This window comes from Budorcas taxicolor, chromosome 24 (genome assembly GCF_023091745.1).
Source record: "Budorcas taxicolor isolate Tak-1 chromosome 24, Takin1.1, whole genome shotgun sequence".
NCBI lineage: Eukaryota > Metazoa > Chordata > Mammalia > Artiodactyla > Bovidae > Budorcas > Budorcas taxicolor.
In genome coordinates, this window is record NC_068933.1 from 21,126,405 (window position 1) to 21,141,437 (window position 15,033).

The window sequence follows — 15,033 nt, forward strand, 5'->3', positions numbered from 1 at the left end:
CGTTTATTTACCCTTGTTACTTTGTCATACCGAAGTCACCACTTTGTATTCTGTTGTGTCTGGATTGATTTGGTCAATACTTTTGGTGAGATAATTCCATGCTTTTTTACAAAGTTGTAGTTCTTTCATTTTCTTTGTTGACCAGCTCTAGTTCTTTCATTTTCTTTGCTAAACATAATTTATTTAGTCATTACACGGTTGATAGATATTAGGGTAGTTGCCACTTTAGAACTTTTATGAAGTCCACAGACACGTGGACATTCATTTTCATATCTTTTGGTGCATGTGAGTGAAGTGAAAGTCGCTCAGTTGTGTCCAACTCTTTGTGACCCCATGGACTATATAGTCCATGGAATTCTCCAGGCCAGAACACTGGAGTGGGTAATCTTTCCCTTCTCTAAGGGATCTTCCCAACCCAGGGATCAAACCCAGGTCTCCCACATTGCAGTCGGATTCTTTACCAGCTGAGTAACAGTGGAAGCCCAAGAATACTGGAGTGGGTAGCCTATCCCTTCTCCAGCAGATCTTCCCTACCCAGGAATTGAACTGAGGTCTCCTGCATTGCAGGTGGATTCTTTACCAACTGAGCTGTCAGGGAAGCCCTTTTTGTGCACATATGCATGCAATTCAGTTCAGAAATGGAATTCCTGGACCAGTTGGTATATATGGAGAAGGAGAAAAGGACATGAGATGGCTGGATGGCATCACTGATGCAATGGACATGAACTTGGTCAAACTTTGGGAGATGGTGAGGGACAGAGAGGCCTGGCATGTGGGTCCATGGGGTTGCAAAGAGTAGCACACGGCTGGGCAACTGAACAACAACAGCGACAACATGGTATGTACAGGTTCATATGTTTTAGCTAATACTAAACAGTTCCCAAAGCCATTGTACAAGTTTACTCCTGTCAATAATGGATGAGATTTCCAGTTGCTCTGCATTTCCCCAAACATCTTTATTTATTCTGGGGTGAGGGTGCATACAGTAGTATCTCTTTGTGGTTTTAATTTGTATATTCCTGATAACAAATGCTGAGGGCCGAAGAACTGATGCTTTTGAACTGTGGTGTTGAGAAGACTCTTGAGAGTCCCTTGGACTGCAAGGAGATCCAACCAGTCCATTCTAAAGGAGATCAGTCCTGGGTGTTTATTGGAAGGACTGATGTTGAAGCTGAAACTCCAATACTTTGGCCACCTGATGCAAAGAGCTGACTCATTTGAAAAGACCCTGATGCTGGGAAAGATTGAGGGCAGGAGCAGAAGGGGACGACAGAGCATGAGACGGTTGGATGGCATCACCAACTCGATGGACATGGGTTTGGCTGGACTCCGGCAACTGATAGTGGACAGGGAGGCCTGGCGTGCTACAGTTCATGGGGTCACAAAGAGTTGGACACAACTGAGGAACTGAACTGACTGACTGACTGATAACGAATGAGGCTGAGTAGCTTTTCATGTATTTATTGTCCACTTGTGGAGAAGGCAATGGCACCCCACTGCAGTACTCTTGCCTGGAAAATCCCATGGATGGAGGAGCCTGGTGGGCTGTCGTCCATGTGGTCGCTAAGAGTCGGACATGACTGAGCAACTTCACTTTCACTTTTCACTTTCATGCATTGGAGAAGGAAATGGCAACCCACTCCAATGTTCTTGCCTGGAGAATCCCAGGAACTGGGGAGCCTGGTGGGCTGCCGTCTATGGGGTCACACAGAGTTGGACACGACTGACGTGACTTAGCAGCAGTAGCAGCACTGCCCACTTGGAGTGCCTGTTCCTGTCTCTTGTCCATGCCTCTATCAGTGTGTCTGTTTTTTTCTTATTGATTTGTAGATCTTCCTGACCCAGGGTTCAAACTCACATCTCCTTTGCCTCCTGCATTGGCAGATGGATTCTTTATCACTGTTCTACATAGGAAGCCCCATATGGATCAGGGTAGGCCCTAAATCTAATGAGAATGTCCTTATAATAGAAAGGATATATAGAGGCAGAGAGAAGGCCATGTAAAACAGAGATAAAGATTGTAATGATGAAGCTATGAGCTAAGGAATGTCAAGAATTTCTGGGAGACATTAGAAGCTAAGAAATGGTGAGGGAGATTCTTCCAGAGGGTCTTCAGATGGAGCATAGCCCTACTGATACCTTGACTTCACACTGCTGGACTGAGATAATAAATTTATGTTGGCAGAAGACACTAAGTTTGTGGTAATTTTTAAATGACAGTTCTAGGAAAATAATTCAGTTTCTAAGAATGAGTTTGTATTTGTTTATATGTTGTGTTTTCTAGTTGGGATGTGAAGTTACCTCCTGAAACTATAATTTAATGATTTGTCAAATGTAATACATTCTAAGCCATTCTCTTCAAATATTTCTGATCTTTTACCTTTTTCCTCAATCTGGGACTCCAACTGCACATTGGTAAGACATTTTTACCATATCCATAGATGACTCAAATACTTCCTATCTTTTGCATCATTTCTGTTCTTTGTGTTTCACTCTGTATATGCTTATCTTATAAATCTTCCAGTTAACGTAATTTCTCTTCAGTTGTCTAACCTTCTACTAAACCTATCCATGAGCTTTTAATTTCAGTTTTTACATTTCTCAGTTTTGAGTTTACCCTTGGTTTGTTTTTATAGTTTTGTAGCTTTCAGTGCTCTGTCAAAATTCTTAATCACATATTTTAATCCCTTGGTTATATCAAGCAAGACTGTCTCAAAATCTGCATCTGCGTATAGATGCAATTATATGTCATGTTGTTGTTCCCTTTGGTTTTCACTAACACGATCTCATCATCTTATATGCCTAGTATTTTTAATTGAGGGCTGAACATGGTACAAGAAAAAAAAATTGAAATAATTTGAGGCTCTTGTTGATGTAATCTTTCTCCAGAGAGGAACAGAGTTTGTTTCTGGTTGACTGTTACTTGAGGGACAGTTGCAACATAATCTTAATCCAATCAATACTTGAAGTGATTGCTTCAAAATTAGCTTTAAATTTCTGCTTATTGAATTTCCAGATCTGTTTTTCTTAAACATCTGCCTTGTTGGGTTTACCAAAATCTTTTTGGTGACGCTAAAATTTACTTTTTCTTCTTATAGTTCCATGGGTCTTCTGAAATCTAAGGTCCATGTCTAGTCTCTTGGTATCTGCTTCAAATTCAATAGAACTATCTGGAGGAAAAACAGCTCCAAATGCTGGGTTTACTGCTCTGGGTTATCTATTCTAATGCCTGATTTGTTCAAGATATATTGTCTGTACTAATTACAACAGGAAGGTTAGCCTGAACCATTTCATCTGCAATGCTCAAGATCTTAGAAAATCCTGCCTTTCCATCTTCATAAAAATTAAATTTTGCCTCTGTCACTTACTTGGTTAAGGGTTTCACATCACACAGCCAAAAAATAACTAATGTGCTCTACTTAACAAAAGGAAAAAAAAGTCAATTGTTTCAGACTTTACTCTTTAGCAGCAAGACTTTGATATTTCAGGTTTCTCTTTATCACACCTATGTCCACTGAAGTGGAAGGAAGACATACAGGGCTTTATATATTCCACTGATGTGAATTATGCTATCTGGCAGGAAGCAGAAAGAACCACAGTTTGTTGGTTCTGCTGCTAATAGAGAAATCATTTCTGCATAACCCCCACCCCACCCCAGTATATCAACGGTAAATTTATCAAGGGCAAGGGTTGTTTCTTATTGCTTCTTTTTATATGTTAACCATCTGATAAGTGGCTGTTGAATAAATAAACAAATGAAATGAAAACTGAGGCAATGCTACATGCCAAGAGCCCCGCTGAAATAGTATTTTAGATCCCAGAGCACAATGAGTTGGAGATTATTTGATTGTTTTTGAAATGCCACCCATGAAAGGCAACCATTTCCTTCTTTTAGGAAATAAAAGAGAAATCAGGAAAATACTCAATAATCTGATAATTAGATAGCTTGATATTTGTTATGTGGTTAGTCACATCATGTGAGTGATATAACCAGCAAAGAATTTTTCTCCTGTAGGCTCAGTGACAATTATATATAATTTCACATTACGTTCGTTATTTGTTTATTTCCACATCAAGGGTTTCATAAGGCATATAGTTATAAAAGGAAAAAGAATTTTTAAAAGTTTTGGGTAAGTTAATACATAACTTTATGTATATAGAGTTATGCAAACTTGGTTAAATACAGTCTTGCTGTGTGTACTTCAGGAATAAGTAGGAATACTTAACATCTAAATTGAGCCAAATAATATATGTGAAAGCACACAAAAAGAATAAACCTCAGACATTAGCCTGAGCAGAATTTACTCTGCTAATGTCGTACATATAGGTTGCTAAGGGATGCTCTAATGCAATCAAATAAAAGAACACTATTTCAAACCTACTCACAATTCAATTCATTTGTTATTTGAAAGTCTTTAAATCAGAATTTGGATGCATTGACAGGCTTAGGGATAAAATTATGGTGTTCTATCATTTCTCAGAGAACAGAAAAAATTTTAGAACATGACAGCATTTAGTTAAATGACATAGTATCCCACTTAAGCTTAGGCTTGGATATGTTAAGTCTGTAATTAAAGCTTGATTTATGATAAGTATGCCTCCCCACATACCCAAATTATCTTATGGTGTTTTTCAACTTTGTTTTTACTGTGATATGGAAGTTGAAGTTTATTAAGTGACAAGAGGAATACAAGGAGAGAAAAACAGCATATATAGTATCATGATGTGATGAAAAGACGACCTGAGATCTTCTCAGGATTATTTCTAACTTAAATGTGGTAACTGAAGCAAAGGACAAGTATTTGGGTGTTAGGACCCCAAATTAAAGAAAAGCCAGATGATAATATTCTTTCCACTTTTGCTTTTCCAATATCCAAATCTATTATCCAAAATAGAATCCCTTCCCTAAGTAAAAATGTCATCTACTCAAATTTTCACAAATTTTCTTTTTCTGTAAGCCCTATAATGATGCATAGTCTATAAAAATTTTATTTAAAAAACACTTCACTTGCTGATCTTATTTTGATTATTTTTATTTTTAAGAGTGAAGAACACAAATAAATGAGAATCTGTCTCTAAAACTTCTTGTTCATATTTATTTAACCTTGGTTAAATGAATTTAACCAATAGTCCATATTCATTTAACCTTGGTTATTAATAAATATGTCAAATCTATCAAGAAACATACCCTCATTTCTTTACATAAAAATTATATTTGAGGTAATTATAATTATCTCTTCAGTGTTTCCAAATGAGGAATAGAACAGTAGCAGACTTTACACGAAATAGAACTTATTCAAGCAATTATCTATTTGATTTTAAAATGCAATAAACCATTATTTATTTTTTAGTCAATTTCTTCTATTTATGGACCATACCCATTTCCACAGATTACGTTTTTAAATACTCACCAAATGATAAAAAATAAAAATATTCTGGAAGCATAAAAGCTGCCAAATAAAGCTGGTTTAGAAAATTTCTTAATTTCATAGGAAGTTATTTTATACTGTGGTATTAAAAGTAAGTCTTCTAGATAGTAACATTTGCTGAAAAAATTATCTGAAGAACTGCTGAAGAACTTTCAAGGCAAAAGGAACTTTTGAACTTTTGTATCTATATCTGTAAGGATGGCCACAAATGCTCTTAAGATTGAGGGAGGAGGGTGTGGAGAAAAGGGAACCCTCTTACACTGTTGGTGGGAATGCAAACTAGTACAGCCACTATGGAGAACAGTGTGGAGATTCCTTAAAAAACTGGAAATAGAACTACCTTATGACCAAGCAATCCAACTGCTGGGCATACACACCGAGGAAACCAGAATTGAAAGAGACACGTGTACCCCAATGTTCATTGCAACACTGTTTATAATAGCCAGGACATGGAAACAACCTAGATGTCCATCAGCAGATGAATGGATAAGAAAGCTGTGGTACAGATACACAATGGAGTATTACTCGGCCATTAAAAAGAATACATTTGAATCAGTTCTAATGAGGTGGATGAAACTGGAGCCGATTATACAGAGTGAAGTAAGCCAGAAAGAAAAACACCAAGACAGTATACTAACGCATATATATGGAATTTAGAAAGATGGTAATGATAACCCTGTATGCGAGATAGCAAAAGAGACACAGATGTATAGAACAGTCTTTTGGACTCTGTGAGAGAGGGAAAGGGTGGGATGATTTGGAAGAATGGCATTGAAACATGTATAATATCATATATGAAATGAATCACCAGTCCAGGCTCGATGTGTGATACTGGATGCTTGGGGCTGGTGCACTGGGATGACCCAGAGGGATGCTATGGGCAGGGAGGAGGGAGGGGGTTCAGGATGGGGAACATGTGTATACCTGTGGCGGATTCATGTTGATGTATGGCAAAACCAATACAATATTGTAAAGTAATTAACCTCCAGTTAAAATAAATAAATTTATATTAAAAAATAAAAATTAAAGCAAAAAAAAAAAGATTGAGGGGGGAATCTTTTAGTTCTTTCTTTTGTGACTAAAATTCTGCTCTTCCATTTTTGAGGAACTGTAAATATTGGCTACATTGGTTGTATTGTATAATATATCCTCGTAGCCTGCCTCTTACTCCCCTGCACCTGTGTTGCCCCTCCAATCCCTCTCCCAATGGAAACCACTGGTTTGTTCTCAATATATGTGAGAGTCTGCTTCTTTTTTATTATCCTCACTAGTTTCTTGTATTTTGTAGATTCCACATATAAATGATATCACCGTATTTGTCTTTCTCTGTCTGACTTACTTCACTTAGCACAATGCCCTCCAAGCCCATCCACGTTGCTGCAGGTGGCAAGATTTTGTTCTTTTTTATGGCTGAGAAGCATCCCATTGTATGTATCGGATTGGTTGGTTCCTTATCTTGGCAATTGTAAATAATGCTGCTCTGAACACAGAGGTGCACATACTTTTTCAAATTAGTGAAGTTTTTAAAAAGATATATATCCAGGAGTGAAACAAGAAACATCTCTTTTTAATATTGACTTCTGCCCTGCTTCAGATTTCTAATTCCACAACTATTGAACACAGTAGTAATAATGATTTGTAAATTATTTTTTACTCTCTGCTTGTTTATACCTTTCCATAAACTTCCACTCTGAAAGTACTTATGGGGTGATTAAGTACATGTAATATGTATTTGTAAAAATTCTTTTTTTCTGGGATAATTACCTAGCAAATGGCTCTGTTAAGGTACAATATTAAAAGGTGGTGTTTCATTGGAACATTTATTTAAAAACAAAAAACTTTGTCCTCAAAACTGTGCTTTACCATAAAGCTCTCATAGCTCATTTGGACAGCCTCTACCTTGCTTAGTTTGCAAGATTTGTTCTTACACACTAAAACATTAATAACACATAGTAAATTTCCACTCATTTGCAAGCCTTTCTCGTAGGTAATAATGTTTTTGCTCTATGATTTTAATTGCAAATTGTGTCCTTAGAACTTCTCCGTAAATATTTTCTTAGTGACGTACTGCAAGAGAATATGCATCTATCTTACCAGTCAGCATAATATTTGCATTTAAGTAATATATGTGATAGAAGCAAGCAAATTTGTGCACTGAAATTTTTTTGTTTTCACTATTTTTCTAGGAAGACCAGTCATACTAGGAGTCTTGATAATTTAATTCAAAGAGAAACTGCTCTTCTAAGGAAAAAGACCTGTGCCAGATGTGATACATGACTAGGTAACTAGATATTTAAGTTTGCTCAAGACAGTTGTGGTTGTTGCCAGATGTCTTGGCATAATTATTAATAGTCCTCTCTTTCATTCATAAAGTATCTAGAGCTTGCACAGTAACTTATATAGTCATCCTATACACAACTACAGTATTTGAACAAGATTAATGACAAATCATATATGAAGGTCTACACTTTCAAATAGATCTCAGGCTTAAATCATAATAAATTTATCTAGAGTTAAGCATTTCTTGGAAGAAAATATTTGTAAACCATATATCTGACTAAAGGTTAAAGTCCAAAACATATAAAAAAAAATAGTAAAACACCCAGCCAAAAAATAAAAATAGGCAAAGGAGATGAACAGGCCTTTTTTTTTTTTTTTTTTTCAAAAAAGACATACAAATAGCCAAAAAGACATAAAAAAGATGTTAAACATCACAAATCATCAGGGAAATGCAAATCAAAATCACAATAAGATATTACCTCCTCCTGTTAAGATAGTTATTATCAAAAATCAAAAGAAAAATGTTGGTAAGTATGTGGAGCAGAGGGAACATTTGTGCATTGTTGGAGAAAATGTGACTTGGTACAGCCATTGTGGAAAATAGTATGGAATTTCCTCCAAAAATTAGAAGTAGAATTACTATATGGTCCAACAATCATACCAAAAGGAAATAAAATTTGTATATCAGAGATATCTATATTCCCATGTTCACTGCAAAATTATTCATAGTCACCAGACAATCTAAAGGATCTGTTAACAAATGAACGGATGAAAAAAATGTGATCTACATATACAGCATATACATTTCATATACATGCATATATACATGGGCTTCCCCTGTGGCTCAGTGAATAAAGAATTCACCTTCATTCAATGCATTATGTGCAGGAGGCACGGGTTCCATTCCTGGGTGGGCAGATCCCCGGGAGGAGGGCATGGCAACCCATTCCAGTATTCTTGCCTGGAGAAGCCTGAGGGGCTACAGTCCATGGGGTTGCAAAAAGTTAGACACAAGTGACAGCACACATGCATGCATATATACATACATATATGCATATTTACAACTGAATATATATGTGATGAAATATATATATATATATATGGTTTCCCTGATAGCTTAGCTGGTAAAGAATCCGCCTACAATGCAGGAGACCCTGGTTTGATTCCTGGGTTGGGAAGATCAGCTGGAAAAGGGAAAGGCTACCCACTCCAGTATTCTTGGGCTTCTCTTGTGGCTCAGCTGATAAATAATCTGTCTGCAGTGCAGGAGACCTGGGTTTGATCCCTGGGCTGGGAAGATCCCCTGGAGAAGGAAAAGGATACCCACTCCAGTATTCTGGCCTGGAGAATTCCATGGACTGTATAGTCCATGGGGTCACAAAGAGTTGGACATGACTGAACGACTTTCACTTGCAGCTTTAATAATCTAATTATATATATATAATATTATTCAGCCTTAAAAAAAGAAATCGGTTTGATGAAAATATTATCCTTTCCCCATTGAATGGCCTTGATAGCCTAGTTGAAAATCAACTGGCCTTAAATATGAGGTTATTTTGGGGCCTCTGTTTTATTCTATTGATGTATTTGTCCTTATGCTATATACTGTTTTTGTTTTTTACTTTTGTAAACTTTTATAGCTTTGAAATCAGAAAATGTGAGTTTTCTGATTTTGTTCTTTTTTAAGGATATTTGACTATTTGGAGTCCTTTGAGATTCCACATGAAAATTAGGATAGGTTTTTCTTTTTTTAATTTATTTCATTGGAGGCTAATTACTTTACAATACTGTAGTGGTTTTTGGCCATACATGAATCAGCCATGGGTGTAGTTGTGTTACCCACCCTGAACCCCTCTCCCACCTCCGTCCCCATCCCATCCCTCAGGGTCATCCCAGTGCACTGGCGCTGAGCGCTCTGTCCTCATGCACTGAGCCTGGAATAGGTGATCTTATTTCGCATATGGTAATATACATGTTTCAATGCTATTCTCTCAAATCATCCCACCCTCACCTTCTCCCACAGAGTCCAAAAGACTGTTCTTTACATCTGTGTCTCTTTTGCTGTCTCACATATAGGGTCATCATTACCATCTTTCTAAATTCCATATATATGCATTAATATATTGTATTGGTGTTTTTCTTTCTGACTGACTTCACTCTGTACAATAGGCTCCAGTTTCATCCACTTCATTAGAACTGATTCAAATGCATTCTTTTTAATGGCTGAGTAATACTCCACTGTGTATATGTACCACAGCTTTCTTATCCATGCATTGGCTGATGGACATCTAGGTTGCTGCCACGTCCTGGCTGTTGTAAACAGTGCTGCACTGTAATGAACATTGGGGTACACGTGTCTCTTTCAATTCTGGTTTAGGATAGGTTTTTCTATTTCTGCAAAGAAATGCCACTGGCAGTCTGGATGGGAGGGGAGTTTGGGGGGACAGTGGACACGTGTACAGGTATAGCTGAGTCCCTTTGCTATTCACTTGAAATTATCACAGCATTGTTAATCTGCTATATGCAAATACAAAATAAAAAGTTTATAAAATAAATAGATGCCATTTGGGTTTTGACAGGAATTTCATGGAATCTGTAGACTGATTTGGGTAATATTGTCATCTTAAAAATATTAGGTCTTCCCTTACATATACACAGGATGTCTTTCCACTTATTTATGTTTCCTTTATTTCAGCAATGTTTTATATTTTTCAGTGCAGCAAGTTTTTGCCTCCTGGTTAAATTTATTCTTTTGGATACCATTGTATGGGGAGTTGTTATCTTAATTTTTTAGGGGCTTGGCCATCTTACTGCACACACTGAGTAGTTTGTCAAACAATGAACAATTGAGAAAATATTTTCTCTATGTCATTGGACTGTCATAAAATCCCAAATGGTCATCATTTGAAATAATGGATGAAGTCAACCACAGTTCTTTTGATTTTTTAAAAAAATAAGCTATTTTTTGCCAAGGTAAGAAAACACTAAAAAGACCAGGCATTTTATGCATGATTTTATCTTCAACAGATGAATGCATCTTTGAAGAAATTATTCTTGTTGTATATAACCACCAAATTAAAGGAGCTATTTTTTATATGACTCCAGTTAATTTTTTCCAGCTTCATGCATGCAATGAAAAGACTGAAGAACTAAATACACTTTATGAATTAAATAAAAATAAGTTCAAGCCAAAAAAAAATCTATGTTTAAATGTTCAGATGTTGAAGAAGCAATTTATCATTGTGTGGAAGGTTAAGCCAGATGATCTCTTTAAATCATTCCAATTCTAAATTCTGCAATTTGAGAAATTGCCATTGTGTTTAACTGTTTGGGAGGATCCAATTATCCATCCTGTCAGGACCTTTGTGAACCCAACAAAAATTATGCAAACTTGTAATGAGCATTAATAAGGAGTTGGGTAACCCCTTTATCAGGCATGAGGAAATTCATTTTAATAACACTAGGGTGATGCAGTCGCCTTAATTGCCTGAGCAATGTCATTTAAAGTTAACCAAGTATGTATGAACATATAAGACACTGCACAGAAAATAAAGATGAACAAACTACATCCTACACGTACATTATTCACAGCAGGCTAAATATAGACCACCAGTTTCATGAATTTACTGCTAGTTTTCAGTATAACTAAGTGTCAGAAACAAAATGAAAATAATTACACTTTTAGTCAAATATGATTCTAGGATGTCTATTTTATATAATCCATGCCGTTTTCTTGACACAATTATGTGCAGGTTTGCATATAAAGCAATTGGTTACAATAGTTTTATTAACTTTATATACACAAATATAGTTCTGTTTATATAATACATATGCATAAATTAGTCATCAGTCTCTAAAATCTGATTATTGCATGAGTTATATTAGAATAACCATGTTTGGTATAATGAAATAATACTTTGTCAAAAATGATAACCCATTAAGAATAAATATAAAGTGAAGTCTGTCTCACGTAAAAGCTTAAGTATCCTTTGAAATCAACGCTGAGCAGGTGGTGGTGTTGGTGGTTTAGTTACTAAGTTGTGTCCAACTCCTGCGACCCCACGGACTGTAACCCAGCAGGCTCCTTTGTCCATGGGATTCTTCAGGTAAGAATACTGGAGTGGATTGCCATTCCCTTCTCCAACACCGAGTAGAGAAAGATGGAAAAAATAGCAATGTGTGTTGCTATTCTTACAAATTAGAAAATTCTAATTTTAATGAAGGCCAATTTTTTAATTCTTTCTTTCATGGATTATGTCTTTGGTGTTTTATCCATAGAGGCCCAAGGTAATATAGGTTTTCACTTATGTTATCTTCCAAGAAGTTTTATTTCTGTGTTTGGCATTTAGGTGTAAGATACACATTGAGTTGCTTTTTGTGAAGGATGTAAAGTTTAAATTCATTTTTTGCCTGGGGACGACCTATTGTCACAGAGCTGTTTGTTGAAGAGACTTTGCTTCATTGTGTTTTCTTGGCTCCTTTGCCAAAGATCAGTTGACTATACTTATGGGCTTCTGGGTTCTTTATTCTTTTCTATTTAATTGTGATCAACTATTACCTGATGTAAACCTGAATTTTTTTCTTTTTTATACATTGTGTCTCTTTAGGACCACAGTGTTCTTATGGACTTAACCATGATATATGATTGGAATTTGGATTTCTTTCCTGGTTATAACTTTAAAATTTTCTTTAAATTATGAAAGTATGCTAACATATTTACAGGAGACTTGGAAAATACAGAACAAGGTTACAAATAGTTGCACTATATATTACATTTTTTAAGTAGATAAATTAAGTTTCAATATCAAACTCTCAAAAATTAACCGAATATACAGAGAAGTAGAAGGATATAGTGGGTTTTCCCAGGTAGCATTAATGGTAAAGAACCTGCCTGCCAATGCAGGAGACATAAGAGATGTAGGTTCAGTCTCTGGCTTGGGAAGATCCCCTGGAGGAGGGAACGGCAACCCACTCCAGTATTCTTGCCTGGAGAATCTCGTGGACAGAGGAGTCTGGCTGGCTACAGTCCGTGGGGTCACAAAAGAGTCAGATATGACTGAAACAACTTAGAATGCACACACATACAGTAGGATATAGCATATATTTAAAGATGTAAAATATTTAGAATAAGAGTGGCAGTCTCGGTCAATTGTGTGCTGATCAGCAAGACTTGCCAAATTTAAGCTTATAGAAAAGGTCTTTCAGAAAGTTGAGAAAGCTTTTAATTATAGAAAGCATTCTAAAGAAACTACAGTGCAAAAGAGGAGATTTAAAGCCAAAATGGGAGCTGTCTTCAAATAAGAGAAGAGCTATTCTTTGGGAAAACAGAAGAGACTTTATCTATAATGCCTCAAGGGCAGAACTCAAGCCCCTGTGTGAAGCCACCAGTGTGGCTGATGGATTGTTTCAACAAGAGGAAGAGTCAAAATATCTGAAAATAGAATAGCCTGCTTTGCAAGATAGTGAATTGAAGGGATTTAAGAAGCAGACAGGAAATAGGATTAGATCGACTCTAACATTTATTCAAACTCGGAGAATCTGTGCTTCTGTGAAGTTTAAGACCTGTACATTATCTGGTACATATTGTATTAATGAAACAGAGTATTGAGACCAGCAACTGGCAGTATTTTCTTTATCCACATCCACAGGAATAAGTTAATAAGGTTATCACAGTGTAGTTATATTACTGCAATTTATTATGACTTTATATATTGATGATTTGGGGAAAAAAGTTAAGTCCTAAGTCACAGATGGAGAGGGGAATGAGGACGATCATGCATATGTTGTTTGGAGAGATGACACTGTCAAAAAAGGTAGCTATAATTAGGTCATTTTACAAAGAATGCAAATCCTCTTTAATTTCATCCTCTCCTGTCTTTTCCTTTATTATTATTACCCATTATCATTTCCTACCTTCCTAGTCCCAATAACACAGCAGAATGAAAGGAATGTTTTGCTTTTCTCTTGTTATCTGCCCTTTCCTATTAAGCATAATAACATCTGATGTATTAATCAAGCTTTGTTTTATTCAACACATATTTCTTGAGCACATACTATGGGTCCAGAACTCTACTAGGAATTTAGGCTACAGCAATGAATGAAACAGACAAACACTTGGCAGTTCTTATATTTAGGGGATGAGAGAGGGATAACATACACTAAGAAAACAGAATAAATAGGTTAACTGATTTATATACTAGAAGGTGGTAAGTGCTTTAGCTATAAGACAAAGTTAATCAGGGTTAAGGCAGTCAGGAGGACAAGTACATTCTTGTGGGTGGTTTGCTGGGCAGTGGGTAGTAAGTAGTAAGTGGGGGTGGGTGTCACAGCAGGCATTTTCCCACTGAAAAGATGAATTTTGAACAAAGACTTAAGGAGAAGGATTTAACCAAGCAGACATCTAAGGGAAGAATACCCTGGGTGGAAGAAACAGTGGGGTCAAATGTTCTTTAAAATAGCCATTTTTGAAACTATAAATTTAATATCCATTAAATTTACCATGAAATCTATAATGAAATAATGCAAATCTCTGCAATGAGAGTAGGAAGGGATCTCTGACTTTGCAGCCTTTGACAACCAAGAAGTTGTTCTTAAACTGATTCACAATATTACCAGCTCTTACTATATTTGGGTGGGTTCTTTGTTCTGACTCCACCCAAATATAGTAAAAGCTTTGTTCTGACTGTGTACACAGTAGGCTCAGACGGTAAAGCATCTGCCTACAATGCGGGAGATCTGGGTTTGATCCCTGGGTCGGGAAGATCCTCTGGAGAAGGAAATGGCAAACACTCCAGTATTCTCGCCTGGAAAATCCCATGGACAGAGGAGCCTGTGGGCTACAGTCCGTGGGGTCGCAAAGAGTCGGACATGAGTGAGCGACTTCACCTTCACATTTGTTCTGACTTGGTCTGAGAGATGGCTTTCCCCTCTGATTCATTGGCCTACATGGTTAATGTTGACCATTTTTGTAAACATAAATGAATCGACAGATAATTAAACTATAGACATGGGCAAAATAAGCCCGTACGAACATAGTTAAAGGCATGATTACGTGCATGAGTGCCAGTAGCTTCAGTAGTGTCTGATTCTGTGACCCTGTGGACTGTAGCCTGCTAGGCGCCTCTGTCCTTAATCAATCATTGTGAACATGTCAAGTGGTCAAATGGGAAATCTAAATAAATCTAGAGCTAAAGATTTAATTGGAAAATAAACTAATGACTAGTGTTAGTCAGGAAATCATGTCCAACTGTTTGGGACCCCATGGACTACAGCCTGCTAGGCTACTCTGTCCATGGAACACTCCAGGCGAGCATACTGGAATGGA